This window comes from Dermacentor andersoni, chromosome 1 (assembly GCF_023375885.2).
Source record: "Dermacentor andersoni chromosome 1, qqDerAnde1_hic_scaffold, whole genome shotgun sequence".
NCBI classification, from domain to species: domain Eukaryota; kingdom Metazoa; phylum Arthropoda; class Arachnida; order Ixodida; family Ixodidae; genus Dermacentor; species Dermacentor andersoni.
The window spans coordinates 233392274-233401850 of NC_092814.1; positions in this window are offsets into that span (position 1 = coordinate 233392274).

Here is a 9577-nt window from a genome sequence, read left to right on the forward strand (position 1 = left end):
CATCCAAGAAAGACGCACCCAGGAAACATACAAGACAGGAAAGAGGCTGGACTACCATCTGTTCATTCGACAGAACTATAGAAGAGGCGTTCCGTATAATGATTCACTCTGGTGCACTTTACTACTTTTACTGTGACTATGGCCCGTTATACTTTCAGAATGTACAGAGAGAGAGAGAGAGAAAGAGAGACAAAAGGGACGCAAAGACAGGGAGATTAGCCAGTGTAAATACCGGCTGGCTACCCTGTGCTGGGGTAAAGGGAATAAAAGGAGAAGGAAAAGTGAAAAAAAAACAAGAAAAATTCACACAGTAACGCGATATTACGCGAGAATGTACAGAGAATTTACAGAGAATTTTAGAAAATGTTATAGAGTACTGTCGGTGCCGTGACACGCCACTATCGCGGACAATTGAAACGCGAGCATTGCAGCGCGTGGTTTACAGCACAATCAGCGCAACTTGCTGGGCAAGCACAGCTCAGGCGATAGATGCAAGGATGATTATCTTACTGTAGTATGTTCGGCCACACTTTGCTGCATACTTATTTTACAGCGAAAGCTGTATATTTGACTAACCTTCCGTAGTTTTTTCGGCGTCCGGCAACAGAAATGGTCTTAGCGATTTCTAACAAACCCATTTACAATGGGTTTCATTGTTTGCTTTGTGTGTGATCACGTACGGGTGTAGTGCGGCGGCGCAGACGTCAAAATGCGGAACAGATTAGAACGCTCGCCGTGAAAAAAATAGCGTGACGTCAAGGTTATCGCAGTATATAAACAGGAGAGGTATCGGCGTTAAAAACAGCTGCGTTATCGATGGGGCGGGAAGGAGCGCCGGAAGGAACAGCAACGAGAATGTAAACGGTGCCGGAACTAAACGACCATTGACGAAGAACGTTCCCGCGTTGCTAAACGAAAACGACAATAGCGAGCCCGGGCAACCATTCCACTCTATGGAGATGGAATGGTAGCGAAAGCACTTTGCTTTTCGTTTGAGAGCTTTGACTGTCGTCAGCTTTCGCTGCCATTCCCTCTTCACAGAGTCGATTTTTTTCTATGCCTCCGCAGGAGCGAAACTCTCGCAGCCGTCGCCGCAGCTGCAGCTGTTCGTGCTGCGTGGCATCGCCCAAAGAAGTTTGCGCGTATTGTAGTACCAGCCGAGCGCGAGCTTCGTGGTTGGCTTAGTGATAAAAGCCCTTAACCTTAAGCCTTAACGATCTCATTAGGCGATGGCTTCGATTGTAACAATAATTCATAAAAGGGCCCGTGCAGGTTAACACTAACAGATGCGGTGGTAGCTATGCAAGTAGCGCTCTGACGGCGGTGTGGCAAAACAAGGGCTCAGCAAACTGTGGCCGAACTTACACCACAGCCGGATTTTCATCGTCGCACCCATTGGCTGAACTGAGCATGTTCAGCAGGGATGTAGTGTTCATTCAGGTATAAAAGCAGGTAGCGCGGGTATAAAGGTGGTCGCGCTTTTAGTGGGATCTTTGTTCCAGTCACTTACGACTCCGATAAAGGAAGGATAAAGGAGAAGCAGCATGTCAAGCAGGAAACAGCAGAATGGACGCGCTCTGCTTCATGCACTCTATGCGAACGGGATTGTAAGTTAGAAAAGTTTTACTTTTTCCCATAATGAGGGGACAGTGACGCAATAGTCAGTGCAATACTACATGCAATAAGTGTTGCATTGCGTCGTGCGGTATCGGTTAGAGTAAACATTCGCAGATGTGCGCGAGCGAACTGCTTTCGAGAAGGAACCTTTCTCCAGTGACGACTCTAGCCGGATTCTTTCGTCATTCCAGCTTCATCATCTGACTCTCGTCATGCCGTCGTCGTAACGCATTCTACGCTGACCCAGTGGCCGAAGTTGTCTGATAACTTGGGTCACTGCGTATGTGCTCGTGGTTGTGATGCTGTCGTGGTCGTTGCATCGTCCTCATTCAGGCTTCATCCGACTCTCATCATGCCGTCGTCGTCACGCAGTCATCGTCATGCAGTTGTCGGGCATTCCATTATACCATTGTCGAGATGCCATCGTGGTCGTCCTATTGTAGTCACTCCCGTTTCGTCGCCCGAATCTCGCCATGCCGTCGTCGTCACAACATAGTCGTCATACAGTCTCCGTGATACAGTAGTCGTCACACCATCATCGTTATACATTCTTCGTCATCCCTTTGTCCTCATACCGTTGTCATGCCACCGTCTTCAGGCATTGGTTTTCATACCGTCGTCGGGATGCCGTCGTGGTCGTTCTATTGTTGTCACTCCCGTTTCGTCGCCCGAGTCTCGCCATGCCGTCGTCGTCACATCAACTTCGTCACGCCATAGTCGTCAAACAATCTTCGTGATACAGTAGTCGTAACACCATCATCGTCATACACTCTTCGTCATCCCTTTGTCCTCATAGCGTTGTCATCATCCATTGGTTGTCATACCGTCGTCGTGATGCCGTCGTGGTCGTTCTATTGTCGTCACTCCCATTTCGTCGCCCGAGTCTCGCCATGCCGTCGTCGTCACACCAACTTCGTCACGCCATAGTCGTCATGTAGTCGTCACACCATCATGGTGATACACTCTTCGTCATCCCTTTGTCCTCATACCGTTGTCATGCCACCGTATTCATGCATTGGTTTTCATACCGTCGTCGTGATGCCGTCGTGGTCGTTCTATTGTCGTCACTCCCATTTCGTCGCCCGAGTGTCGTCATGCCGTCGTCGTCACAACAACTTCGTCACGCCATAGTCAAACAATCTTCGTGATACAGTAGTCGTAACACCATCATCGTCATACACTCTTCGTCATCCCTTTGTCCTCATAGCGTTGTCACGCCACCGTATTCATGCATTGGTTTTCATACCGTCGTCGTGATGCCGTCGTAGTCGTTCTGTGGTCGTGACTCCCGTTTCGTCGCCCGAGTCTGGTCATGCCGTCGTCGTCACATTAACTTCGTCACGCTATAGTCGTCAAACAATCTTCATGATACAGTAGTCGTAACACCATCATCGTCATACATTCTTCGTCATCCCTTTGTCCTCATACCGTTGTCATGCCACCGTCTTCATGCATTGGTTGTCATACCGTCGTCGTGATGCCGTCGTGGTCGTTCTATTGTCGTCACTCCCGTTTCGTCGCCCGAGTCTCGCCATGCCGTCGTCGTCACACCAACTTCGTCACGCTATAGTCGTCATACAATCTTCGTGATACAGTAGTCGTAACACCATCATCGTGATACACTCTTCGTCATCCCTTTGTCCTCATACCGTTGTCACGCCACCGTATTCATGCATTGGTTTTCATGCCGTCGTCGTGATGCCGTCGTAGTCGTTCTGTGGTCGTGACTCCCGTTTCGTCGCCCGAGTCTGGTCATGCCGTCGTCGTCACATTAACTTCGTCACGCCATAGTCGTCAAACAATCTTCGTGATACAGTAGTCGTAACACCATCATCGTCATACATTCTTCGTCATCCCTTTGTCCTCATACCGTTGTCATGCCACCGTCTTCATGCTTTGGTTGTCATACCGTCGTCGTGATGCCGTCGTGGTCGTTCTATTGTCGTCACTCCCGTTTCGTCGCCCGAGTCTCGCCATGCCGTCGTCGTCATACCAACTTCGTTCACGCCATAGTTGTCATACAGTCTTCGTGATACAGTAGTCGTCACACCATCATCGTGATACACTCTTCGTCATCCCTTTGTCCTTATACCGTTGTCATGCCACCGTCTTCATGCATTGGTTGTCATACCGTCGTCGTGATGCCGTCGTGGTCGTTCTATTGTCGTCACTCCCGTTTCGTCGCCCGAGTCTCGCCATGCCGTCGTCGTCACACCAACTTCGTTCACGCTATAGTCGTCATACAGTCTTCGTGATACAGTAGTCGTCACACCATCATCGTGATACACTCTTCGTCATCCCTTTGTCCTTAACCGTTGTCATGCCACCGTCTTCATGCATTGGTTGTCATACCGTCGTCGTGATGCCGTCGTGGTCGTTCTATTGTCGTCACTCCCGTTTCGTCGCCCGAGTCTCGCCATGCCGTCGTCGTCACGCTATTGTAACAACTCGTCGCCATACCATTGTCGACATGTTGTCCTCACGCTGTCGTTTTACCGTAGTCATTACTTCAGTAAAGTCATCCTGTTGTCATCATGCTGCCGTCGTCCTACTGCCTTAGTCGTTCCATCGATGTCATCCCTTCTCCGTCATTCTAGCTTAACCATGCCGTCATCGTTCAACTGTGATTAAGCCGTCGTTGTCATCATTGTCGCCACTGCGTCGTCATCAGACAATCGCTGTCATGCATCCGTTGTCGTATCATCGTCGTCCTGCCGTCGTGTCCGCGCTATCGTCATTCCATCTTCGTCCTCCGGTTGTCGTCATACACTCATCACTATTCCATTGTCCTCATGCCGTAGTTGTCGCGCTCGGCATGGTGACATCTTCACCATGCCGCCGACGTTATACCGCCTTTATCATTCCATCGACGTCATTACTTCTTCGTCATTCAATCGTTGTCCCTGTGTCATCGTCATACAGTCATCATGTCGTCATGCTCATGGGCGATCATGGTAAGCGAGTCCCATACCCAAGTGGTAGCACAGTATATATATGCCTAAGCAACGGAAGTCTCAAGATGACTATAGAGATTTTAAATGCCTTTGACTTGAGAAATATGGTGTGTCGCTACATTACTTGGATGTTAGTCGCATTATCGTCGACAGTCATCGTGAGATGGGTTCTACCTTAATTTTTTCTGCACGTTGTTTCTAATCCTGTCTTTCACTCCCCACCACTTTTGTTGGATTGTGTACTAACTGCAAAGCGTGGCCTAAGCCAATCGTAGCAGCTGGCTGCACGACCGCGTTTGATGTATGCAGTATTCTGTCGTAAGATCGGCAGAATGACTAACAGGTAAAATATCCGATTTGCGGATTCAGGATTTGAGCCTTTGCGGGTCACTGCTGATTTAGTTTTATTTCGTTAAACTTCTGGCAAAGCACTTTGGGATTCCTTCGACCGTCAACGGCGGTCATGAGAACGACTATAGTAGAGTGAGCCCGTAACAGTTGTCGCTGTAAAACATGCAGTTTGTGTCGCAGCTTCCGTTGCCCACTACAATCGCACATCCCTCAGTTGTGTCCAGCCTTAACTGTTCATTTCGCCTCCCCATGTGTGTACATTTGTAGATTAACCCGTGCCCATTCGGAAATCTTTATCGCGAACGCTTGTTACAGTTCCTTGGTGCGATGTTTTGGAATGAGCTTCCGCGCGCATTTAAAGCGGGTCGTTGCTTCTCTTTTGCAGTTGAGAACCGCTTCCTTAAGTGCTATACTGGCAGGTGCTTTTGACAAGAAATGTTCGTATACTTTCAGTTTTTGCTTATTCTCGTGACGCCATATTTATGAATGATTAATCTTTTCTTACATTCGAATATGTACGTTTTTATTGAGTTTTACTCAGTCAGAAAATTAGTTAACCCTTTTGGTTGACTTGCTGTGGTTTATTTTTAAATCAATCATTAAACTATGTATTCATACAATCCCCCTCTACACCTGCCTAGTTTCTTCATTTAAGACAATTCTTTCCCTTCTGCTACTAAATACACCAGAACAAGGCCTGGGGTGAGCGATGTAGTATACGCGATCCTCTGTGGGACATGAGCGTCAGACCTCTTTCCGTCTTGAAAGTAGCTTTTTGGAATTTTTTTTTTCTTCACGGATTAAAGATGCACTCCGTGCGAACATAAGTTACATAAGAGTAGATGTGCCAAACTGCACTCTAAAAGAAAAGAAAAAGAAAAAAACCTACAGAATTTACGGAATCAGTAGCGCGAATATATTGATATTTTCATGAAAGGTAAGAATTGACGTCCACCCGTGTCGTAGCACGAAGCTACAAAGGTCACCCATACGAGTTTCCCAGAAAGAAGCTGCGCAGCTGAAAAAAAAATCGGTTACGCTGCATCAGGGACGCAGCCCCGAGGGGTATGCGAAACGTTTTGTGCGTGCTGCAGAAGGTGTACGGGCATTAGGATGAAAATGACGTAACGAAATACAGAAGTTACCGTTATTCACTCATTAGAAAGATTACATGCCTCACTTATTTTACAGCTAGTGGAAGTCCTAGGTCTAATTTTGCGATGTTACTTGCTCCATACTAGTAGTGGGCCAGCTTGTTTTGTAGTGAGTGTTTGGGCACTAGGGTAACGAAATGACCCCTTCTACTGGTGGCGTCCGAAAGTGCCCCGCGCTCCCCCGTCGCCCTCGTAGATGGTTCGGGCTTGTTACGAACGGCATGTGGGGGCTGGCGAACTAGAGGAGAAGCGACCGACGAAGCCTGCCTGGCCTGCTGCAATGACTCAATTTGTGAAAACAACAATGCGCCGAGTCAACAGGCGAACAGCGCCACCATGTCTACGGCGGTGACTCGCTTTGAAAGGACGACAATACGTCAGTCCCAAGCCCGTTGGCGCCTCCATGTCTGCTGCGACGACTCGCTTTGTAAGGACCACAATGCGCCGCGTCCCCAACCGTGCGTCGCCGGGATGTCTACACGCAGTCGGCGGACCATGTATTGTTAGTGGATTCGTCGTCACCGTCACGGCTTGTCTGAAGCGGTGAAATTCCTGGAAGTTTTGTGGCACCGTCTCAGGGGGTCTTAGAAGTCGTCAGTTAATGGACAGACGCGGCGGCTACTGTCTGCGGAGTCAACACTGGGATCAAGAGGCGGCTGCTTGGGGCAGGACCCTTGTCTACGAGAACCCTCACCTCGGCGTGGGCAGTGAAACCTGTGCGGAAATGAATGTGTAACCCCTCCCTCTCAAAGGCGGGTCGGCAACGATGACTTGAGACGCTCCCATTGGTCGAGGGTTGAACGGCCGTTTTCCCTCACCTAGGGATCTAGGGAGGACAAAGTGTATTTAAGCAGCCATCGTCGGCTGTTCAGTGTGCATTCCTCTTTCAGTCATGTTAGACTGATGAACTGTAACGTTCTCATGTAGATATTGTAAATAAATCCCATATTCCTCGTTCTCGATGAGAAGAAGTCTCTCCCTTCAACAACGTCCTCAGCGTGGATAAGTTGGACGACGGCATGGGCCAGCTACCATCTATTTCATGCCCGAACCCAAACATTACAACTGGCTGACAGCGGTGAGACGGACTTTGCGACGTGGTGCTGTGTCTGCGGTGAGTGCTTGGTTCTTGCTTTGACTCTCTAGGCTTCATTTTGTGGTTGTTCTGTTTAGAACTGTAGGGAAGCTAGATCGTAGATTGTTAGCTAGGTTGTGTTTTCCTAGGTAGATTTAGCGAGCAGGACCAAGGCAGTAAAGCAGCAATCATGGAGTTAAGGACACTGCTGAGAGACGAATTGTTGATTGTTGGTGAGGAACTGGGCCTGGAGGTGCGCAAGAAAATGCTAAATTGGGAATTATTGAAGCTGATTTCTGAACAGGCCAGTGAGGAGGACATCGAAATTGGGTTATAACTTGTAGGAAAAGAGAAACGGGACAGAGAGAGAGAAGAAGGGGACAGAGAGGAACGGGAGTGGAGAAAAATGCATCTTGAGCTTGAAAGAAAACTTTTGGAGTTGTCTGAAGGAAGTGAAGGGGCTCTGGGACGATCAAGTGAAGCAGAATCATACCGCATGGACAGGCTGTTAAAGCCATTTGAGGGCGGGAACGACATAAGCTTGTTCCTAGGAAATTTTGAAAGGACTTGCGAGAAGATGAACTTCGGTCCGAGTATATGGCTCATGGTACATGGTTGCTGTCTATGTTGCCGTGTAAGGCTGCGGAAGTAATCGCCATACTCAGTGCGCAGGATGCATATGATTATGCAAATGTTAAGGCTATTCTTTAGAAGAAGTACCGCCTTTCAGCCGAAGATTTTCGGCAAAGGTTTAGAAGCACAGGCAAGAAGGATAGCGAGGGATATACGGAGATTGCATATAGCTTAAAGGCCAACCTAGTCGAGTGGTTGAAAAGCGCGGAAGCGTACGAAAGCAGAGACATGATTGTTGAATGCATGTATCTAGAGCAGTTTTACAGAAGCATCCCAGAATCTGTGAAGCTGTGGGTGCAAGAGAGAGGAAATGTAAGCACTGTGGAAAGGACGGCTGAATTAGCCGAAGAGTACGCAACGCGTAGAAAGCTGAACGTCTAGGACGGAAATTGGGACGGTCGAAATGGACCGCGGAAACCATCTCCGTTCAAAAAGGGTTCGCAGACTAGACGACCCGAGCCTGTAGACGTGGAGGAAAAGCTCTCAGAAAAGAGCGAGGAGAAATCAAATTGGGAAACCCGTACAAGAAGAGCAGAAAATAAAGTTCGAATCTTTCGGACCGATTCGCTGCTATAAGTGCCACAAACTAGGACATATCGCTGTAAACTGCGGGAAGCCTAGCGTAGTTTTCTCCTACGTGGACGAAAAAGACGAGAACATGGAACTTTTAAGCTCATATCTTCACGACCTGCAAGTTAATTGCAAACCATGCCGGGTGCTGCGAGACAGTGCCGCCACTATGGACATTGTCCATCCGTCTTACGTGACGGTAGATGACTTCACTGGAGAAGTAGCATTGATCAAACAGGTTGTAGAAGAACACAGCGTGTGCCTGCCCATGGCCAAAGTCAAGATCAGTGGACCGTTCGGGGAGCTCGTGACCGAGGCTGCAGTTTCCAAATTTTTGTCGGAGCAGTACCCTTATATTTTTTCGGATCGGTCGGATTAGTTACTGCGTGACAAAGGGCTTAAACTGGGAGAGGACGTAGTACAGGCGTTTACGCAAGGCCAAGCTCGTAAAATCGCGTCGCTTTCGGCTGAAATGCAAAAGCTGCTCTAGCAGAAGTAGCAAAAGAGGTAACTTCAGTAATCGAATCCGAGCTAGGCTCGAGGGACGAAAAAACGGTTGAGGAAAGCCTGCCAGCTGACCAACTCAATGAGAGCGTATTGCTAGGGTCTCAAAGATTACGCCTGCAGGAAGAGCCAGCTGACGCACTCGCAAGCAAGACAGGGTCGTTACTATCACCCGCCTCAAAGAACTTTGATCAGCTCCTACGTGTGGGCAGAGAGTCACTGGCAGCCGAGCAAAAGAATGATGACAGCTTAGCTAAATTCCATCACACAGCTAAAGAAGGCATTGCTAAGCGCAACGTGATGATACAAGAGAGAGGAGGATTGTTTTATCGGCACTACAGAGACTGAAAGGGTAGGATTCTAGATCAGTTAGACGTACCTACTAAATACAGAGAGGACCTTTTGAGTCTGTCATGGAAATGGGTGGTCTGGCCACCTATTCATAAACAAATCGAAGAAAATATTGCCTATGGAATACTACTTTCCTGGCTGTTTCAATGACGTAGAACTTTGTAAGATCATGCGACGCCTGCCAGCACTCGGGTAAACCAGGAGAAACATGGAAAGCTCCACTAAAAGTAGTGTCCTTAATATCAGAACCTTTCAGACGATTTGTTATAGACACGGTAGGGCCTCTACCAAAGACAAAGTCAGCTTACAGGTACTTGTTTACCATGCTGTGTCCTTCTACAAAGTTTCCAGAAGCAATCCCTCTGAAA